At 39.5% G+C, this 22,954-nt stretch overlaps 1 long non-coding RNA gene across 1 annotated transcript in view; it reads left to right on the top strand.

Annotated features, from left to right (window-relative positions):
* The first annotated feature begins 12,432 nt into the window (after positions 1-12,432).
* Positions 12,433-22,954, top strand: part of LOC145540895 (uncharacterized) — a 137,581-nt gene continuing 127,059 nt past the window's right edge. Inside the window, exons 1-2 of the long non-coding RNA XR_014078622.1 lie at positions 12,433-12,545; positions 13,765-13,903. This is a non-coding gene — a long non-coding RNA (uncharacterized LOC145540895). The remainder of the gene's footprint in view (positions 12,546-13,764; positions 13,904-22,954) is intronic.

Consider the following 22,954-nt stretch of genomic DNA (forward strand, 5'->3'; position numbering starts at 1 on the left):
AAACAGTACAGTGAGAGCCTCTGTGTACTTTTCCAAATTTTCCCCGGGAGTAACCTCTGGCAAAGCCACAGTGCAGTATCACAGCCAGGACATTGATATTGACATTGATATGCTTCACAAGTCTTATTTATATTTCCCCAGTTTTACTTTATGTGTCTGTGATTTTGTGATTGTCACTCAGTTGTGTCCAACCCTTGTGACCCCAGGGACTGTAGCCTACCAGGCTTCTCTGTACGTGGGATTGATTTCCCAGGCAAGAATACTGGGAGTGTGTTGCCATTTCCTTCTCCAATGTGATTGTTTAGTTCTATGCAATTTTATTTCATGTGTAGGGTCATGTATCTACCACCACAGTCAAAACACTAAATAGCCCATCACTATAAGAGTCTGGCATATTGACCTTTTACAGTCACATGTCCACTTCTTTTTCCTCACACATAACCCCCAGCATCCCCAACCCCTATCGATCATTAATTTTATTCTCATTTCTATTATTTTGTCATTTACATCATATAATTTGGGGGACTGGCTTATTTCACTCAGAACAGATTCCTTGAGATGAAGCCAAGTTTTTGTGTATATCAATTGTCTTTTTTTTTTGCTGAGTAGTATTACCTGGTATGGGCACACCATGATTTGTTTACCATTGACCCTCATTGAACAACATCTGAAGGTTTCTTCTTTCCCTTGGTTTTTGGTGATTACAAACAAGGCCTCCATGTGAAAAAATGCTTTCATTTATCTGAGAAAAAAAAAAAACCTGCCCAGGAAGGTAATTGCTGGGTTGTATTCCTATTGCATTTTATAATTATGTATTTGAGCTTGTAATTTCACTTATAACTGTGTTAGTCACTTGGCTGTGAGCTCCATAAAAGGAAAACACTAAATCTTTTTGTATTTCTGGTATCTTGGACAATACCTGGCACTTAATCATTATTACTATGTACATAGATATATACATAGATGTATACGGTGTATATAGGTACAGTTTTAATGCTCTCCTAGCTGGCATAGGGGATTGACTCTGAGTCCATATATTTTAGCCACACAAGTTCCATCAGCTTTCGCAGGTCACACCTTCCTTTTCTAGGGTCGTGAGTGTCCTGAAATTTGGCAGCTAAGAATTCAGGAAAAGGAGGGTTTGCCTGGATGACTCCTATGATTCTTTTCTTCCATGTTGTTTATCTTCAACTCATAATCTTCTATGAAATGTCTGTTGTGTTCTCTTCACTCTGTAGAACTTAAAGAGAAAGGGAAATAGTAAACAAAAAGAAATACCAGAGATCCAATTTTGATGATAGTCACTTTTGATCTGCAGGTCAGTAGTGAATAGCCTAAAATATCTGACAGTCAACTAAAGACAAGGAAAATATTTTAAAACCCAATAGTGTGTTTCCTCTTTGTTTTCTCTGTGTTTCTGACAAAACTAATATTCTTACAGAGAGAACTTCTAGAGAAGTTCACTTTTGGAGGAGACCTGAGTTTCTTTCGTAATTTTGTATTACTTTGGTTGAGTAAATCCACATCCCAGATCCTCAGTTTCACAATAAAATAAATGTTGATAATAATTCCAAAGAAAGCCACATGATGTAAGGTACATAAAGTTAGTACTACAATCATGCAGCATTGTGGGAATGTATGTGTCCATTTTTGCCCATTAGACTGATATCAGGTTCCTGCAGCACCTCAATTTAAATTTAGTTCAAAAGATGTGAACTGGACATCTACTATGTTCAGGCAGTAAGGATAATTACCTGTGTATGTGATTGGGGATGGGGTTTGGTATAAAGATAGAGACTCACTGTGAGTCTCACCATAGAAAGAAATACTGGTAATAGTGCAATGATAGATGGAAACAGGAAGTGCAGCAGGAAATCAGAGGAGGGACACTAATCCAACCCCAGAAGCATGAGGGAAGACTCTGGGCATACGTAAGGACTTTGTGAAGAAGACAATATTCAGTGGATCTTGAGGAAGGTAGAATATTGACCTTTCGAGATGGAGGAAGGGATTTAAGAAACGTGTCATGAGAAGATCAAAGGCATGGGAAGTGGAAAGGGATTAAGAATACATGAATTTGAAAGAAGAATATGATGAGTGGGCAGGAGAAGGAAATGGCAACCCACGCCAGTATTCTTGCCTGGAGAATCCCAGGGACAGAGGAGCCTGGTGGGCTGTCGTCTGTGGGGTCACAGAGTCAGACACGACTTAGTGGCTAGACAACAGCAACAAACATCATCACTAATACATAATTGTTAGCTACAATATAATTATTTTTAAAATTTTGCTTATTATTATCCAGGAACTTAAATTCTATCTTATGTACCAGGAGGGACATGAACGGTATTAAAGTCTGAAAAGATTACCTTCCCTGCAATGGAGAGTGGATTTGAGGGAGGTTAGACTTACAACAAGGAGACCAATTAGGAGGCTGTTTCAACAACCCAGGAAAGAGATATTGAAAATCTGGACTGAGGGAGGGGTGTTTTATATAAACCTCATGGATTGCTCATGGTAGTAACCCCATTGCTTGGAAATGCACCCAGAAAATGGTTGATTCTCAAAATAACTGATGAATGAGTGAATGAATCAATGTATGAATTGAGTGGCAAAACTGAAAATTTTTCAGAGAATAAATTGTAAAAATTGAAGTATAACATGAATCTAGAAATGATCACGAAATGAATCTAGAATGAATGAATCATGAAATGAATCATGAATCTAGAAATCTAGAAATGTCATAAATATATAGCTCCATGAACTTTCAAATCCTGAGAAAACTCATACAACTATCTCCCCAATCAAGAAACAGAAAATTCTCTCTCTCTTTACATATATATATATATATATATATATATATATATATTTATATATACATGCTCAGTCACTCAGTTCTGTCCTACTCTTTGCAACCCCATGAACTGCAGCCTGCCAGGCTCCTCTGTCCATGGAATTCTCCAGGCAAGAATACTAGAGTGGGTTGCCATTTCCTTCTCCAGTAAATACACACACACACACACACACACACACACACACATATGTGTGTGTGTGTATATGTGGGCATGTAAGTATATAACTATTTGCATCTAGTTTATTTCTTTTGTCCAATATTATATATACACACACACATATATATAAGATTAATTGAAATGTCTGTGTGGAACATTGGGTCTTTCATCATTATTGCTGTATAGTATTCCTTTCTGTTAATATACTAGAATTGTTTATTCTGATGGGTGCTGTCAGGGACGAACAAATTTTCCTGTACCCTTCTAGGTACTAAGATCTAGACTGATATAGTAATTAATTGACATGAGACAGATTAACAGGATTAAATCAAGCAAAAGCTTAATACCATACATACTTGTAAGACGCCAAAAAAAAGTAAGCCAGTCATCAAAATGAAAAATCATTCTTAATTCTTAGGTTTAAAAAAATACTCTCCTGTGAATTCCTCAAAAATCGTCATTGTTTCCTTTTCACGTTTAGATCAGAGGTCTCTGTGGAATTTAATTTTGTGTAACATATGAGGTAGGAGCTTAAGAATTGTTTTTTCTATGATGATATCCAATTGGCCCTCTATGCTTTATTGGCAGGACCATATTTCAACCCCAACACTGTGATACCACCAATACAGTGAATTGGATAACCATATTCTTGAAAACATATTATGTTCTGTTGGTCTGCTTATCTTAAAAAAAAAAAACAAAAAACACCATTATTTTGCATATTTGAGGAAACTGAGTGGGAAGGGGCCTTGGTATTATTTGATGATTTCTAGAGGAAGCCCTGAGTTGTACCATGCCCTAAAGACTAGCTTTGAACACTCCTACAGACAGTTGCAGCTTCTGTTATTTTAACCTTCTTGGAATGAGATCTGTTTGAAAGCTCCATGCAAATAGCTGCAATTTCATTTGCCAAATGTGTTAACAATATGTATTTTCACATTTTTCTGAGAACACATAGGTTAGGTTCATTTTTCCCCCAGGCATTATTAGGCATAATCATTTTGTTCAGCTATTTCTTGGAAACCAAAGTTCAACTTAGTCACAGAGAGTAACAGTCAAGGCTGTTGCCCTTCTGGAGAGCAGCGTTCTAATCTCAGTGCTCCTCTGGTTCAGTGGGAGACAGGTGGTGAAGTCCTCTAAGAGCTTAGCGCCTCATTTCCCTCAGAGTAAAATGAAACTAATAAAAATTTAATTATATATATATCCCCAAGCTAATTAAAGAACCAATCAATAATACCCTCAAATAATTATTGTAATTGTAAAACTGGAAAAATATGTGTGACAGCGTATTAGAATGTTCAAAATTCCTTTGCATAAAGATATTATTCTGATGTGCGGCTTCTCTCCGGGGTTTTATTTTGTCATGGGTCCATAAAGTCTTTAACTAAAGGTGATGTGCTATTAAAGAGTAATAAAGATTGTGATGCAGTGAAATTGACAATTGTCTTCACTTCATCCATAAGTTTCAAATGAATTCATTTTACATTTTCCAAACACAGCCTCCTTGGCATCTACAGATTCCTCCTGGCTTCAAGCTGCTCCCTTGTGGGGTGTATCAAACCTGAAGCCATGATTAAAATGATTGGTTTCACATTTGAATCTTCTTTCCTACCTGTGATAGGTTTGCCTCTCTCTGGCCAGAGTCAAATTTTTGAATTAGGAAAATGGAATTTTGCTAATCTATGGATAGAGGGGGGACATGGCATGAGATTTCATGTGGACATTTAGCCTCTACTTGTTCCTGTCACAAATCCTTTTGCAGGATGTCTCAACTTCCTGAAGCATTTGCATTTAACTAAGGAGGGGGCTTCCCTGGTGGTTCAGATGGCAAAGAATCTGCCTGCAATGCAAGACGCTTGGGTTCGATCCCTGGGTTGGGAAGATCCCTGGAGAAAGGAATAGCAACCAACTCCAGTATTCTGGCCTGGAGAATACCATGGACTAGAGGAGCCTGGAGGACTACTGTCCATCCAGTCACAAAGAGTCGGACCCGACTGAGCAATTAACACACTAAGAAGGATGGAGGTACTCTCTCTTTCTCAGCTTTTTATTTCAACATAATTAGAGATTCCAAAGGAATTACAAAAACAGTACATAGAATCCCAAGAATCTTTCATCCAGCTGCTCCTATTAGTGACATCTTATATGACTATAGTACCATACCAAAGCAGATAATCATCAGTTCAGTTCAGTTCAGTCCCTCAGTTGTGTCCGACTCTTTACAACCCCATGAAAGGCAGCACACCTCCCTGTCCATCACCAACTCCCTGAGTCCACCCAAACCCATGTCCATCGAGTCGGAGATACCATTCAGCTATCTCATCCTCTGTCGTCCCCTTCTTCTCCTGCCCTCAATCCTTCCCAGGATCAGGGTCTTTTCCAATGAGTCAACTCTTCACATGAGGTGGCCAAAGTATTGGAGTTTCAGCTTCAGCATCAGTCCTTCCAATGAACACCCAGGACTGATCTCCTTTAGGATGGACTGGTTGGATCTCCTTGCAGTCCAAGGGACTCTCAAGAGTCTTCTCCACCACCACAGTTCAAAAGCATCAATTCTTCGGCGCTCAGCTTTCTTTATAGTCCAACTCTCACATCCATACATGACCACTGGAAAAACCATAGCCTTGATTAGACGGGCCTTTGTTGGCAAAATAATGTCTCTGCTTTTTAATATGCTGTCTAGGTTGGTCATAACTTTGCTTCCAAGGAGTAAGTGTCTTTTAATGTCCTCGCTGCAGTCACCATCTGCAGTGATCTTGGAGCCCAGAAAAATAAAGTCAGCCACTGTTTCCACTGTTTCCCCATCTATCTGCCATGAAGTGATGGGACTGGATGCCATGATCTTAGTTTTCTGAATGTTGAGCTTGAAGCCAACATTTTCACTCTCCTCTTTCACTTTCATCAAGAGGCTCTTTAGTTCTTCCTCACTTTCTGCCATAAGGGTGGTGTCATCTGCATATCTGAGGTTATTGATATTTCTCCCGGCAATCTTGATTCCAGCTTGTGCTTCTTCCATCCCAGCGTTTCTCATGATGTACTCTGCATAGAAGTTAAATAAGCAGGGTGACAATATACAGCCTTGATGTACTCTTTTTCCTATTTGGAACCAGTCTGTTGTTCCATGTCCAGTTCTAACTGTTGCTTCCTGACCTGAATACAGGTTTCTCAAGAGACAGGTCAGGTGGTCTGGTATTCCCATCTCTTTCAGAATTTTCCACAGTTTATTGTGATCCACACAGTCAAAGGCTTTGGCATAGTCAATAAAGCAGAAATAGATGTTTTTCTGGTACTCGCTTGCTTTTTCGATGATCCATCAGATGTTGGCAATTTGATCTCTGGTTCCTCTGCCTTTTCTAAAACCAGCTTGAACATCTGAAAGTTCACGGTTCACGTATTGCTGAAACCTGGCTTGGAGAATTTTAAGCTTTACTTTACTAGCGTGTGAGATGAGTGCAATTGTGTGGTAGTTTGAGCATTCTTTGGCATTGCCTTTCTTTGTCATTGGAATCAAAACTGACCTTTTCCAGTCCTGTGGCCACTGCTGAGTTTTCCAAATTTGCAGACATATTGAGTGCAGCACTTTCACAGCATCATCTTTCAGGATTTGAAATAGCTCAACTGGAATTCCATCACCTCCACTAGCTTTGTTTGTAGTGATGCTTTCTAAGGCCCACTTAACTTCACATTCCAGGATGTCTGGCTCTAGGTGAATGATCACACCATCATGATTATCTGGGTCATGAAGATCTTTTTTGTACAGTTCTTCTGTGTATTCTTGCCACAGAATATCTTAATTCTTAATATCTTCTGCTTCTGTTAGGTACCTACCATTTCTGTCCTTTACTGAGCCCATTTTTGGATGAAATGTTCCCTTGGTATCTCTAATTTTCTTGAAGAGATCTCTAGTCTTTCCCATTCTATTGTTTTCCTCTCTTTCTTTGCATTGATCACTGAGGAAGGCTTTCTTATCTCTGCTTTCTATTCTTTGGAACTCTGCATTCAAATGGGTATATCTTTCCTTTTCTCCTTTGCTTTTCGCTTCCTGTCTTTTCACAGCTATTTATAAGGCCTCCTCAGATAGCCATTTTTGTTTTTTGCATTTCTTTTTCTTGGGGATGGTCTTGATCCCTGTCTCCTGTACAATGTCACGAACCTCCATCCATAGTTCATCAGGCACTCTGTCTATCAGATCTAGTCCTTTAAATCTATTTCTCACTTCTACTGTATAGTCATAAGGGATTTGATTTAGGTCATACCTGAATAGTCTAGTGGTTTTCTCCACTTTTTCAATTTCAGTCTGAATTTGGCAATAAGGAGTTCATGATCGGAGCCACAGTCTGCTCCTGGTCTTGTTTTTTCTGACTGTATAGAGCTTCTCCGTCTTTGACTGCAAAGAATATAATCAATCTGATTTCAGTGTTGACCATCTGGTGATGTCCATGTGTAGAGTCTTCTCTTGTGTTGTTGGAAGAGGGTGTTTGCTGTGACCAGTGCGTTCTCTTGGCAAAACTCTATTAGCCTTTGCCCTGCTTCATTCTGTACTCCAAGGCCAAATTTGCCTGTTACTCCAGGTGTTTCTTGACTTCCTACTTTTGCATCCAGTCCTCTATAATGAAAAGGACATCTTTTTTGGGTGTTAGTTCTAGAAGGTCTTGTAGGTCTTCATAGAAGTGTTGAACTTCAGCTTCTTCGGCATTACTGGTTGGGGCATAGACTTGAATTACCATGATATTGAATGGTTTGCCTTGGAAACAAACAGAGATCATTCTGTCGTTTTTGAGATTGCATCCAAGTACTGCATTTCAGACTCTTTTGTTGACTATGATGGCTACTCCATTTCTTCTAAGGGATTCCTGCCCACAGTAGTAGATATAATGGTCATCCGAGTTAAATTCACCCATTCCAGTCCATCTTAGTTCACTGATTCCTAGAATGTCGATGTTCACTCTTGTTGTCTCCTGTTTGACCACTTCCAATTTGCCTTGATTCATGGACCTAACATTCCAGGTTCCTATGCAATATTGCTCTTTACAGCATCTGACTTTGCTTCTATCACCAGTCACATCCACAGCTGGGTATTGTTTTTGCTTTGGCTCCACCCCGTCATTCTTCCTGTAGTTATTTCTCCACTGATCCCCAGTAGCATAGTGAGCACCTGCTGGCCTGGGGAGTTCATCTTTCAGTGTCCTATCTTTTTGCCTTTTCATACTGTTCATGGGGTTCTCAAGGCAAGAATACTGAAGATAATCATCACTGGTATAATATTTTTATATAATTTTATTTATTTATGTACTTATTTCTTTTTGACTGTGCTGAGTCTTCATTGCTGCATTGGCTTTTTTCTAGTTGTGGAATACAGGCTTCTCTTTGCAGTGACTTCTCTTGTTGTGGAGCACAGTCTCCAGTGGGCGTGGGTTTCAGTAGCTGTGGCAGACGGGTTCTGTAGTTGTGGCTCCAGGGCTCTAGAGCACAGACTCAGTGGCTGTGGCACAGGGGCTTTAGTTTCTCTGGGTCATGCGGGATATTCCTGGATCAGGAATTGAACCCGTTTTTCCTGAATTGGCAAGTGGATTCTTCACCACCGAGCCATCAGGGAAGCCCTGATGCAATCTTTTTAGTAGACTACAGATTTCACTCAGTTTTTATCTGTTTTTAGGCATTTGTGTGTGTGTGTGGTTCTAAGTGATTTAATCCAGCATCTAGATGAACAGAACTGACACTATACTCAAGATCTAATAGTGTTCTCTCATCACAAAGGAACTCCCTTTTACTACCCCTTTACCATGGTTATGGGTGTGTAGCTCTTTTTCCTGCAAACTTCTTAGCAGATTACCCAAAGCCCTTTAAAGGGAAGAGGTTACTTTTAATTGACAGTAGGTGAGGTATTCACTGCGACCTGGTTTACCTATGGGCAGACCTATCATAAGTTCAAAGCTTAATGCAGAGGTATTAATCTTCCCCTAAACCTGCTCCAGTGACAAAGGTAAACTTTGGCCAAGTACTTCTTGACATTGTCACCCTCTTGAGCCCTTTCTATCTCCATACAGCTAGTGTGGCAAAAATCTGTTGTAAGGACCTAAAAAAAGTGGGACAGATCTGCCATTTTCAGATTTTCTAATTTCGGTTCTATTACCTGCAATTGGATAAGTAAGCTAGGCTGGGATTTTCCCTACAGAGGGAATTTTACATTTGGAATTAGGAAGTGGAATTCATGGAATTCACAACTTGTTTCAAAGCTTTGCACTGAACATCGTTTGATGCTTTCCTGAGTATTAATCAAAAACACTAAAAATTCAACTCTTTTATTCATATGTATTGTATTTCTTGTTCAGATGGGATCATGGAGAGATTATATATTGCTTCCACTAAAGAAAAGGCAGGGGTGGGAACACAAAACCCATCTAAATTCTTAATATCCACCATATTCAAGATGTGTTGCTAGGTTCTGGAGACTTAATAGTGGGCAAAATAGCATGCATCTTCAGAGAACTTATAGTCTAGCAGAACAGTTCCTAAGGATAGCATTCACATATGATTATCTCAATATAGTAACGTAGAGCCCAATGTGTTCTACATAGTAAATATTCATTATATTAATATATCAGACACATAGATTCATCAGGGAACAAATGCCAAACTGAGATATATTAGCAACAAGTTTTATTCTCTTTATTCCTCTTCTGAATTCTATTTTGTAAGATTTGGTAATGAGTTGAGGTTTCATAGGAAAAGGCTCTCTTTGTGTTTTAAGATGGAAACTTGAGGCCAAAGGCTGAAATTTTGCAGCAATTTTTTGAAGCAGCTTTACATCCTCCCTTCCTTTTGAGGGCTGCGTCTAGCTAACGATATTCATCATTGCTCTCTCCCTCTCTCTAATTAACAATGCAACCAATTCAAATAGCATGCAAAAAGAAGCATTACTAAAAAATAAGTATTATCAATTAGCATACAAAAGTGGAACTGCAGAAGCTGTTTCTGGATAAGAGGTCCTGAGAGAGCTTAACAGCCCATAGGCAAGAACAGTGCTAAGCATCCAAGTTTACAACCCCTTAGGGGCGCTTGAGCAAAGCAAATCAACTCCCTATTAGTGGTCCTAAAGCAAACCAGCTTTATTTCCCTGCAAACTCATTTGAAAACAGCATGATTTGGGGGGAAACCTCTATGGGTATTGTTAAGAGAAAACTGTCACCCATCCACAGCTCTCTAGGTTGACCTTTAAGAGTTGAATCTGACAAAATATTAATTGCAGGCAGGTCATTTGTTATAGGTTTATACTGGATGCTCTATTTAAAGCAAATGGGATTTAGTTATCTTAAGAGAAATGTGTATGCACTTGAGCCAAAGGGCACTTGAGCCTGAGAGTGGATACACTATTATAACTGCTCCTTTTCTGTTTATTTTTTTTTTTTACATAATATCAAATTCAGAGTACTGTCTCCTCTGTGAAATATTCACAGATCCTCATGGTCATCATGCATTCTGTTCTACTGGGCTTCCTCGGTGTATTCTGTACGTTAGATAATTTCTGTGCACGGTTTACAATATAAGGCCCTGAGATCAGAATTTGTTTGCAGCGCCGGTTTCATCTCTTACTTCTCACCATGCCTCTTAGACACTGTATTTCAACCAACTCAAATAAATCATAAACATAAGATTCCAAGTCATGCCACCTGCCTTTGCTCATGTTGTTTCCCTCTACCTGGAAGGTCTTACATCGCCATGTTCAACTAATACACTTTCCTTTTGCAAGACTCATTTCAAAACTCACCATCTTCTTTCACCGCTCCCATAGAATTGGCCACTGTCCCTTTTCCCGCAATTCTGTGGGTGCAAGTGTACCCACAGAATACACTTGTAGGTATGTGAGATATAGATTCTGAAGAAGATGGGTTTTAAATCCTGGTTCCACTAATGACTCTCTCTGTGACCTTGAGGAAATGCTTATTGCATCTAGTTTATATCTGTTGCATTTTTAAACAATATCTTCTGTACTCTCAGTGACTACAACAATGCAGGCTTAACAACAGGTAGCATCAAATATAAGTGGAATAAAGGAATGAACGTTGGCAAGGCAGCAAACAGTTTAAAACTATTGTTAGATTGAAAACCTTGGGCTAGGAATATAAATGTGCCAAGCCTCAGTTTTCTCAGTGGGAAACACTGAGGAATAAATGAAAGGAGTGAGATATAAAGGATCTGGCATATACAGTTATTTGATACTTGTTAATTCCCTTCCTTTTTCCCTCACCTTGAGTTGTGATGACTAAAGCAGAAACTGGATTAAGTAAGGCTAAGTGACATTATTGACTAGAGGAAATAGAGAGCAGTATCTAATGGCTACTGGGCCAAACATTGTGTGTGTGTGTGCACGCGTGTGTGTGCACACGTGTGTGTGTGTTGTTGAGAGGCAATCATCCATCTATAGAATGGGAGAGAAAAGCCAATGTCTGCTTTTAGAAGAAGGCTTTTTGATAGAGTAATTCTTTGACATCATTGTTGGAGAATGAAAATATCCAGGTACTTAAACAGAAGTTGGGTATACAAACCATTAGGCTACACCATTTGAAAACAATGATGCATATAAGATCGTCTATAGCATTTTTCTAGATTCCACGTAAGTGTTAATATACAATATTTGTTTCTCTCTTTCTGACTTACTTCACTCTGTATGACAGTCTCTAGGTTCATTCACGTCTCTTCAAATGAACCAGTTTCATTCCTTTTGTCATTACTGATACTATGTATAAAATCGGTAACTAATGAGAATATGCTGTATAGCACAGGGAACTCTACTTAAATGCACTGTGGTGACCTAACTGAGAAGGAAGTCCGAAAGGGAGGAGATACACGTATATATATATGTATGTATGGCTGATTCATCTTGTTAATAGAAACTAACACAGCATTGTAAAGTAACTATACTCCAATAAAAATTAACTAAAAAAATAATGATGTAAATGTATTTGGTGGTGTGTATGAAGGCATAAGTGAGCACATTCCCCAACTCAAAGGCTCTGAGCAGTCATATTCCAACAGTATGGCCCCACAACTGTGAATGTACCGGGTTAGACCTATGGCAGCTCAGTTACAGCCCCCTGCCTCATTATTAGCACTGGGTTCTTCAAGTTGCCCTCTGTCGAGAGCTTGAAGGATATATAAACTGTGGAGCTCTGGAGTAATCCCCTTTTCCAGTATGCTCATGGGAACAGAGACATTCAACCTGGATTTCACATACCATTACATCCACAGGATGTAATGGGAAAGAAAAAAAAGTCTCTGTGGTGCTACATTTGGTAAATTCTAGTTTAAACAAAATCCAGTTCAATCAGTTCCCTTGCTAAGCATGCTTATGTGCTGAGTTGCTTGAGTCATGTCCCTCCTTTGTGACCCTGTGGACTGTAGCTGGTCAGGCTCCTCTGTCCATGGAATTCTCAGGCAAGAAGACTAGAGTGGGCTGCCATGTCCTCCTGCAGGGGATCTTCTTGACCCAGGGATCGAACCCATATCTCTTAAGTCTCATGTCTCCTCCATTGGCAGGTGAGTTCTTTACCACTAATGTCACCCAGGAAGCCCTTACCTTACAATAGGACTGCTCAAATCCTATGAACTGGTAATGTTTTGTGATTCCCCAGTATATTTACAGTTTATATAGCTATTCTCATCTTTCAATCATGGCAAACCCAGAGGGCTAGTGGGCCACAGAATACACTTGTAGGTATGTGGGATATAGATTCTGAAGAAGATGGGTTTTAAATCCTGGTTCCACTAATGACTCTCTCTGTGACCTTGAGGAAAGCGTCTGACCTCCTGAAGCCTCTACTCTATGTATGGAAATTCAGATCTGCTATCTATGCCTTAGGTATCTTTACTGTCCTCATCTGACCTATTGAATAATCCCTACCCTTGAGTATTGCCCAGGTTACCGATAGGAAATAAGTGGCACATTCAAAGGGTATTTAAGGAGAGCTTGATAGAGAGATGGTTAACAATCAGGAGGGTAGGGTAAAGAGACCTGAAAGAGGATTGAGAAAGGACCTCAGTACAAGCAGAGTAGGACATGTTCAACACCTCTGGGTCTGAAGAGACAAGGTGATTAAGCAGTTATAGGAACCCGAAGAGATTAATTCTTAGTAAGGGGAGAGGACTTCCTAAAACAGGAGTCATGGCTTCTGTAAAGGGATGCAGCCAAGCCCCAGTGACCAGAAAGAAAGAGACCTGAGGAATAAAAACCCCCACCTCAATTCTCCCTGACCTGCAGATCAGCTGCCAATGCCTCTCATCAGCTGAACCCAACAAAAGCCATAGGACAAAGGAGGCCATAACATTTAACCACAGTCAGCTTCCTCAGGCACAGAATAGGAGAGAGAAGGGTAAGGAGTAGGTGTGTTAGCACCCACAGTTGGCGAGCTGGCAACCAGACTGGTTCATAGATAAATCAAAAGAAAGGGAGTCAAGCTGATGACACAAGTGTTTGGAGAAATTGACTTTGATGTCATCCTCAGTGGCATGATTCACAGTCTCCCTGGGTCTCTCAGCATGTGGCCCACACTACTGTATGTTTCAGAGTTTTCCCTAATTTGGAGAAATCAAATACTATTTAAACTAGACCCACTTTGAAGTCTCCCAGCAAGCAGGAAATCTGGACTTGATAGATCTAGCTATTCAGAGTCAGTCCGTCTGAGCAATCTGTTTGCCTGCCTTTCTTGCTGTGTTGGTAATTTTGCAAAAACTGCTGAATTTGCTCTTCTCTTCACAGCAGATTGTAGGCAGAGTCAAGGATGTCTGTTGGTTGTCTATCACACTTTAGGAAGACTCCCCGCCTCCTTCTTTCAACTACTCCCATCCTTCTCACTCTGGACATTTAGAGAAGAAAATGTAGGAAGAATTATCACGAAGTAAGTGATCGTGTGTGTCTCATGTGGCTGCAGGGAGAAAAATACCCCATGCTCTAGCCACTATCTTTGGTTTCCTGCTCCCTATTGAAGAATCTTCAGTCAGAGGGAACTCAGCGGACTGTGAGATGAAAAAAGAGACTGGGGAGATGAAGGGAAATCTCAAATGATTGAAACTGGGGGAAAAAAGAGAAAGAGAGAGAGTTCAAAAGCAAGGGGGGGAGGGGTGTGATAGAGCACAGACAAAGGAGGAAAAAGTACAGCGCAATTCCCAAAAGTGAGACTTAACTTCTGGCTATTTGTTGCCAAGAACACAGCCCCAGGAACTCAGAATCCTTTTACGTTTCTCTTTCCATCTGAATTATTATTGAACTGTTGGGCACAATTAATTGTGAATTACACCCAACAAGCACCTACCATCACCAGCACTGAAGAGAATGTTCACCATATGCCAGATCATAAATGTCTCTTTCCCACAGGGGTGACTTCCCTCCTCAGCAAGAATCTATTCATCCTATTCTTAATGATGCTTGCCCCCATCTTTTTTTTTTTTTTTTTTTAATAAGGCACTATTTCATGCAGAGAATGTGGAAAACTACTGCTGTAGTATTGGGAAGACATATTAGAATTACAAGCAGCCTTGACCAATTTGAAAGACAGATTTTCTCTGATATAAAAATATTTCACAATAGGGAAAATTGCAGAGCATTTTGTACCAGTTTACCTACAAAACTCCATGCTGAATGCACCCGACCTTATGCAAAAGTCCGAAAGAGAAAAACCAAAGAATATAAGTATCACAATATTTAACAATCAGAAAGATAGAATTGGTACTATGAATGTAAACAGGTTACTACTGCTGCTAAGTCACTTCAGTCATGTCCAACTTTGTGTGACCCCACAGATGGCAGCCCACCAGGCTCCCCCGTCCCCGGGATTCTCCAGGCAAGAACACTGGAGTGGGCTGCCATTTCCTTCTCCAATGCATGAAAGTGAAAAGTGAAAGTGAAGTCGCTCAGTCATGTCCGACCCTTAGCAAACCCATGGACTGCAGCCTACCAGGCTCCTCTGTCCATAGGATTTTCCAGGCAAGAGTACTGGAGTGGGTTGCCATTTCCTTCTCCGAAACAGGTTACAGCTGTCTTAAAAAGGAAAGGGAAGCTTATGCCTTTCAAGTTTAACACCTGATTCATATATTAATATTACATTAAAGACTGTCTAATTCAGAGCCCAATAACTTACATATGTGACTAAGAATTTTGGAAAATTTCAAAGTATTTTTAGAAAGATACGGACCCCAGATGGGCTTCCCTTGTGACTCATTGGTAAAGAATTCACCTGAAAAGGTGGGAAGATCCCCTGGAGAAGGAAATGGCAACCCACTCCAGTGTTCTTGCCAGGGAAATTCCATGGACAGAGGAGCCTGATGGGCTATAGTCCATAGGGTCACAAAAGAGTCTGAAATGAGTTAATGACTAAACAACAATGAACCCCAGATAGAGCATTAAGTAAAGTGTTTTGGTTCAAGAACTGAAGAGTCCAGTGCTGCTCATTTCTTTCTGTTGCCTGTTTCCCTCCACCTAAACTTACCTCCCTGGCCCAGTACCATAGTCTGCTTAAACCTGTGGCCTCTGCCAGGCATATCCTACTCAACTGCCCCTGTCCCAACTCTGCTCCCATCTACAAGTTCAAATGGCAACTGATTTCAACAATTACATACAGAAAAGAAAGATGGAATTCTACCACCAGTTTAACTCGATCACCGTGACCTTGGAGCCTAAGATAAGTAAACCATACTTTGAACTAATGCACGTAAATGGTGATATGAATGGGTACAGAGGATTATGGGACAAAAGCATCTGATAACAAACTTTTTCCAAAATACCAAGGGGCATGTGCCAAACCCATTTGTCTCAATTGGTGGAAGCATTTCAAGTACACTTATAAGAAAGCACAGAAAAGAATAAAGTTAATTTATCCATTGTTTGACACTTCTACATGTATATCTGTAGGATGTAGATAGGAATTCCTGGCCACCAATGTGACCCTCTTTAGTAACTGTGTTCCTCTTAGTCCTAACCATGATTCCTCTTGAAGTGTTCCACATTCAAAAGTTCTCAGTCACCTTTACACCTAGCACAGTCCTGATACATCATACGAGTGTGTTAAGTCACTTCGGTCATGTCCAATTCTTTGAAACCCTATGGACTGTAGCCTGCCAGGCTCCTCTGTCCGTGGAATTCTCCAGGCAAGAATATTGGAGTGAGTTTCCATGCCCACCTCCAGGGGATCTTTCCAACCCAGGGATCAAACCCACATCTCTTATGTCTCCTGTATTGGCAGGTGGGTTCTTTACCACTAGTGCCACCATGTGCTTAATAAATAGTTGATCAATGAACTAATACCTTCTATCAAAGGTAACTATCTCAATGCAATGGAGAATAATCATGAGTTTTTACCCTTTCTCAGCATATTATCATAGCAATTCTCATAGCATTATTGCAAGCGTTAACTGAAATAATTCTCATAGAATTGCTTACAATCATGACTATATGCTTTTAATTAGTTTATTTTAGATATTCAGCTTCCACTCAATTCTTTCTACACCTCCTCTGTTCAAAACCCCTGCTTCTTTTATGATGTTGTCCTTTGTTTTGGATCACAGCTGATGTACTTTCTAAAATATAACTGGAAGATTTCCTTTGACAGAGAGACTGTGATGGCCAGAGACTGATAAAAGTGAAAGTTTCCATGTTATGGGATAAATTGTATCCTCCAAATTGATATGTTGAAATCTTACCCCCAGTATTTCAGAATGTGACTGGTTTTGAAGATAGGGTCTTTAAAGAAGCAGGTAAGTTAAATTGAAGTCAGTAGGGTGGGCCCTAACCTAACCTAATGCAACCAGTGTCCTTCCAAAAAGAGGCAATTAGGACACAGACACATACAGAGGGAAGACAGTGTGAAGATTCAGGAGGGGGTTGTCCATCCACAAGCCAAAGAGAAAAGCCTCAGAAGAAACCAACTCTGCCAACACCTTGATCCTGGACATCTAGTCTCCAGAATTGTAAGAAAATACATTTCTATTGTTTAAGTTCTACACTGCCCCCACCCCAAATCTGTGGGATTTTGTTATGGCAGCCCTAGCAAACTAAAATACCACAAGACTCCTGGAATGTCTTAGCAGAAAGAGTCAGGAAACCTATATTCAAAATGTGGCTTTGCTACTATGTCACTGAGGAGCTTAGAGAACAGTTTCTCAGGACTAGGAAGCTAAAACACCAGACCGACTTAGAACTGGATCCTAGCTTTACCCTCATAAATCGCAAAGTGGCTAATCTCTGGGAACTTCAGGTCTTCACCTGTAGAAGGGTAAACCAGCAACCTACCTCCTAGACTTTGAGTACTCATAAAAATGCATTTTAAGTAAATTGTGCAATACTAAATAGTATTAAGCAGTAGGTAGTAGTGGCACTATTAGTATTATTATCATTACTTTATCTCTTAATAACTCAGTTTTAATATTAATACATAGAATACCTTTGACTAACTAGCAGAAATAGAATAAAGAATTAAATGCATTAATGTCGATGAAAGAATATTTCTGTTTTTGCCAAAGGTGGAGGGGAGGAGTGGTCTGTCGCAAGTACAGGGCATAAAATGATGTGTCCTTTGTGAAAAATTTAAAAGCAGTAATACAACTGATTAAAATTTCATCTCCTAAAATGATGTCCGTTATGAAATATACTTGGGGTGCATCTCTTTTACCTGCCAGTGTGATATCATAAACTAGAATGAATCAAATCAAAGTAAGATTTCAAAAAGAATACTTACGTATTCTTTACACCTTCTGAACACTCTACTAAGTGCTAAGCACTTTACAAGTTACCTCCTTCATTTGTAGGCTCCCCCTGTAAAGTGGGTGTACAACGGGGAAATAAGGTGCCCAACATCACAAAGCACAAGGCAAAACCTGTGTTTGAAGCCAGAGAGCTTGACCCTAGAGCCAGACTGGTATTATAACAGTCCTGTTCATGATTTAGCAGAGAAGTAACTTTCTACTTCTGTCTTCCTGGACAGTGTGCTGACAAGGAGGAAGCAACTCACGTGTTTAGCTGGACCTCGTCAGTAGCCTGCAGTCTTCAAACTGATCTTGGTGGCCGTCATTCCTGATGTGTCCTATTCTTGCTGGCCCAGTGTCTGAATTTCACTCATTTGGTGATTTATGGACCATGTGAGTGTAATTTAGGGTCTTAATGCTCCTAGTCAAGGACCATCAAACGTCTAAAACTTCCAGTGTCCTTCAGGGAGACAGAAGCAGAATTCAGATGTTAGCAGCTTTCGTGCTCTTTAGGTGAAAGGAAAAGTGTATTGGATAAAGAATCAACAGAGCTGGGATGCCAGCTCTGCAACTTAGCTGTGTGACTCTGCTTAGGTCAGTTCTTTCCTCTAAACTTTATATCGTAATAGTTGCCACTCTAGATTCTCTCTCATTTGTAGATAAGTCTTTTTCTCTGGGCTGTGAGCCCCTACAAAACTAAAATACAATTGTTTATATATAGTATACATAGTATGTCTGTTTATTTGAGGTGCTTGAAATATGGGCAGAGAGGTGTGTAGGCATTAATCAATAGCCTACAAATATTTATTGAGTGAATGCACTGATGAATGCAAACAAAGTTCTTTTAAGATCAGTGCTTGAACAGGCTTACTAGGGTCAGAAGTTGCATGTAAATCAGAGTGTACCTATGAACAGTCCTGGAGAACAGCCTCCAAGTTTCATCTTATTTCAAGACTACTGACTAAAAATATGAACATGATTCTGTATTTTGAAATAAGAGGGATGTAGCATGAAGTAAAGAACCCTGTGGGATTAAAATAAACTTAACACAAAAGGGTGCTTCAGAAGTGAACAATATGATTAAAATTTCTCCTAGGAAAGCATGCTCTAGAAAGGAAGCAGGTGTACTTTTATTTTGCATTCCTGGGGCTTTCAAGATATATATCAGAATCTTGAATCTCAAAGCAACCCTAGAGTTTATCTACTTTGCTTCCTCAGTGTTAAGTTAAGGAAATAGTGGCTCAGACAGAGGAAACTAGTCAGTGATCAAGCACTTAATTAAGTACAAGTCTCCTGACTTTTATTCACCACTGTGATTCTTTCTAGGATTTTCCCCAAAATAGTGGAACTGTTTCTTTAATGAAATTTATTACCTACAGAACCCCAGATGAAAACTGATGCAATGAAATTTTTCTCATCAAAGCAGATCTTGGGGCTCTGGAACTGAAACCTATTCCCTAAAGCATGGAATCTGATGAACATCCTAATTTGAAATCTACTGGGCTAATCCATACTAGCCTTCATAATATGTTAAATGCAAATTCAAAATGCAAGTTGGTTAAGATAATTATTAAATGAGTGGATTCTTACAGCAGAGGAAATGAAGGATGTTCATAGTCTAAAACTCACCTTTAAAGACACAGACAGAAGATGTCTAGCAACATGTCCTTGGTCCCTGCATAAGCTGTCAGAGCAGACAATTGCCTGGATGGATGATGGATGACATTTCTTAGATTCTTACTTACCCTCAGCAATCTTTGGCATGATATATAAAATATTTATTTTTTCGGTTCCTGTTTCAGTCTTTTCTTGCTTGCTGGTGTACCTTATGGGAATTATTATTGTTCAGAGATGCCACTTACTTGGTCTTCCTAGTCTTGTCACCAGAATGGTGGTGGGAAACCCGTGCTGGGTCTAGATTCACTGTCCTTTAACAGTTGAGTACTCAGCGAGGAGACCGAGTGGGCCAGACTTCCAGGAAGACCATTCCACCATGATACTTGTTTGAATCTGTTTCAATATCACTAGTTGCATTATAGTGGGAAAGGAAGCCATTTATTTTTACATACCACAGGAATGATTTTTCAACTATTTTTCTTGTCATCTTATGTGAGACTGCTAAAAACCCTTTAACAGGACTTCCTTGTCCTCAGAATAAAATCTAAATTCCTTGGCATGAACTCTAAGGCCCTTTGTGATTTGTTCCCTGCCCACCCCTTTACTATTATTTGTCTCAACTGAATCTCTGACTGAATGCGTTTTCAAGCCACATCACACAATTTCCTCCTCTACCTGTAAGACAGCAGCTGTCTTTTACCTGCAGGCCTGAATATGTGCTGCTTTCTCTACTTGACACTTGCTGCTTCTTTACCTCCCTCCCTCTGTCCTCTAGTCTTAGCTTAAAGTTCATGTCCCTTAAAAATCATTCTCTCACCCCAATAGAGCAGCTCATTTGCACCCTTCCCACCACGTTACTTCACACACTAATGAAAATGACTTGCTTCATTTCCTGTCTGTCTTATTAGACTGAAATAGGGTAACATGGGAAAAAAAAAACCAATATGATAATCTTGCCAACAGTAAGCCCATCAGAAAGCCCTGATGTGTCAATAAATATGTATATGTATATTTTAAAGAGATAATAAGATACTGAACATGAAGCCCAAGAAAAATAGAGGTATTGACATTCAAAGTCAAGACCAGAAAGAAATATCTAGCTGGTAGCTGCAGAACAAGATCTGAAAAGCCAGCTATTGGTAGTACCTTGCTAAAGCCATCAGATAAAAGAGAAAGTCCTGAACAATGTAGACCAGGGAGTAGCAAAGCCTTTCTGTGAAAATGGTACCTTAGGCCAAGGAGCCAGGGCAGACAATGAAGCTATGGAGATAAGAACTACAACCAACAGCCTCACTAGTATCTGGCTAATTCTACCACACTGCCTTTTTTGTTACCTGGAATTGCTTGTATTTATGCAAGGTGACTGATTTCCAGGGTGGCTTATAGATCTCTCCTGAAATCTGATACGAACTTTTGGGTCTGTGCACAGGGACTGTGTGATGAAGATAAACCAAAGCCCTGCTGCTATGGTCCTAATGGGCTCAACAATTGATTCAACTCTGCCTGGGGGTGATCTACCTTTCCAAATTTAACAGTGACTGAGAACAATGTGCTGGCCCTGAATTATAATAAAATTCTTCTTCTACTGCCAGAAATCTGATGGCCACCAAATTCTTCTCAGAATGCTTTGAATTTGAAATCAATCTTTGAGAGTGTCATCAATTTAACTTCAATTATTAGCCACAATCTTAAACTTGTATTTGCTTTATGGAGACAGAGAAAGATAAAATATTATATATATTTGATGTATATATAATGTATATAATTTATATTTGTATGCATTTTATATATAGAATTTATGTATATATAATGTATTATATGCATATATTATATAGTTGTATTATTATATCTTTTTTGTGTATCCAGCTGAGTTACATTTCCATAAGATGGAAATTTAAGGAAATAATCTGATTAATTTTTGCCTTCATGCATAAACTGAGAATTTTCTTATGTTAATCATGATCTTTCACATAATAAGTTTCTCTAGACTTTACACTCAATGCTTCCATGATTCTGAACGATATGCTTTCCCTCCTAACAGAAAGTTTATCAAATGACTGATTTCCTTAGTGTTGTGTCTACAAAACCCTCAGTAGCTATTAATACAAGCCTTTTTCCTTTTCGCTTTAAAAACTCATGTTTCTCCAAGGAAAATTCAATCCACTTAGTCTTCATTGATTGGCATTTAGTGCAGCAAGATGATGTTTTGTGAGAACTCTGGGTGTCTAACTAGCAGTTTCATCAATTTGTTATGCTTCTTGTCATGCTAATCATATTTTGCACCTGGAAACCATGATTCCCCTGAAGTGTTCTAACTTCATTTAATGCCAGTGTCATCTCTAATTTGACAGTGGAGAAACTGAGGCATGAGCTATTGACTATCTTAGTTTAGTCAGTGATATTCATAGCTCTGTGCTACTGTAATTCCTTCATAACAAGATTTCATCCTTTCCTTTGAAAATAATAAGTGTTATTTTTATCTTTGTAACACCTATATTTTTTGTGACTTTGAAATACTTATTTAGGATCCTGAGTCTTAATTCCCTCTCCTGTAAAATAGGGGAAATAATATTTACCACAAGGGGCTTTTATAAAAATTTATTCAATTGATTTATGAGAAAGAACCTAACATAGTGCCAGGAATACAGTAAATGTTCGAGCCTGAAGGTAAGAGTAAAGGAGTAGAAGGAGTAAAAGTAGTGAAGACATCCTCTGGGAACTTCCTGAGACAGGGGTCTCTACATCTGCTGTGTTAGCCGCTCAGTCGTGTCTGACTCTTTGCAGTCCCATGGACTGCTCTGCCCAAGGGATTCTCCAGGCAAGAATACGTGTTCCAAACGGATAAATGTTATCTGGAGAGTGTTTGAAAGTACAGATGTGTGTGGCCCATTAAGCACAACTGACTCAAATCTCAGGTGTGACTCAGGGACCTGCATTTCTCCCTTCTCTCTGGTACATGATACCTACGTGTACACTTGAAGGACTCATGTTTGGGGTCTATAGGTGATGCTGTAAACTTTTCATCAACTATTCTAAAATCCCATGAGAGCGTAAACAGAGGATGTTAACAGCATAGACAGAAGATCTTAAAGAAGCTGGAAGTAACTAGGTGGTAACGGACACAACTAAAGGAGAAATTAAAATTCTTCCTGAAGTGTCCCTGGCAGGCTGTCCACAGGGACAGGAAACAGCTCATGGCAGGCATTTGTGAGTGAGCAGTTTTAAGACTCACTTGGATCCCTGATCCCAAATCTACAGGTTTCTTCTCACTGAGTGTTGGTTCTGGCACTGTATGGGACCCGTACTTTCCATAGAAAAGTGGGTGATATAAAGAGATCGGAGCTCTCCTTTGGCTGTGTGTTTGATTCAGTATAATCCTCCTATTTGTTGTTCTGGACTAATGTTGTGTCTCATCCATTGTGTTTGGTTTTTTGCCATGTTTTCTTGACCATGCTCCAAATTCATTCCCTCTTCTTCACAAGGAACTAAGGGGAAAAAAAAAAATCATCTTTGCTTTTAATACAAAGAACACATATTTCTAGATAACTTGCTTTTTTCACACGTAAACTCAATTGGCTGAATAAACTAGTTATCCT

This window comes from Giraffa tippelskirchi, chromosome 1 (genome assembly GCF_054371585.1).
Source record: "Giraffa tippelskirchi isolate mGirTip1 chromosome 1, T2T-mGirTip1v1.2.pri, whole genome shotgun sequence".
NCBI classification, from domain to species: domain Eukaryota; kingdom Metazoa; phylum Chordata; class Mammalia; order Artiodactyla; family Giraffidae; genus Giraffa; species Giraffa tippelskirchi.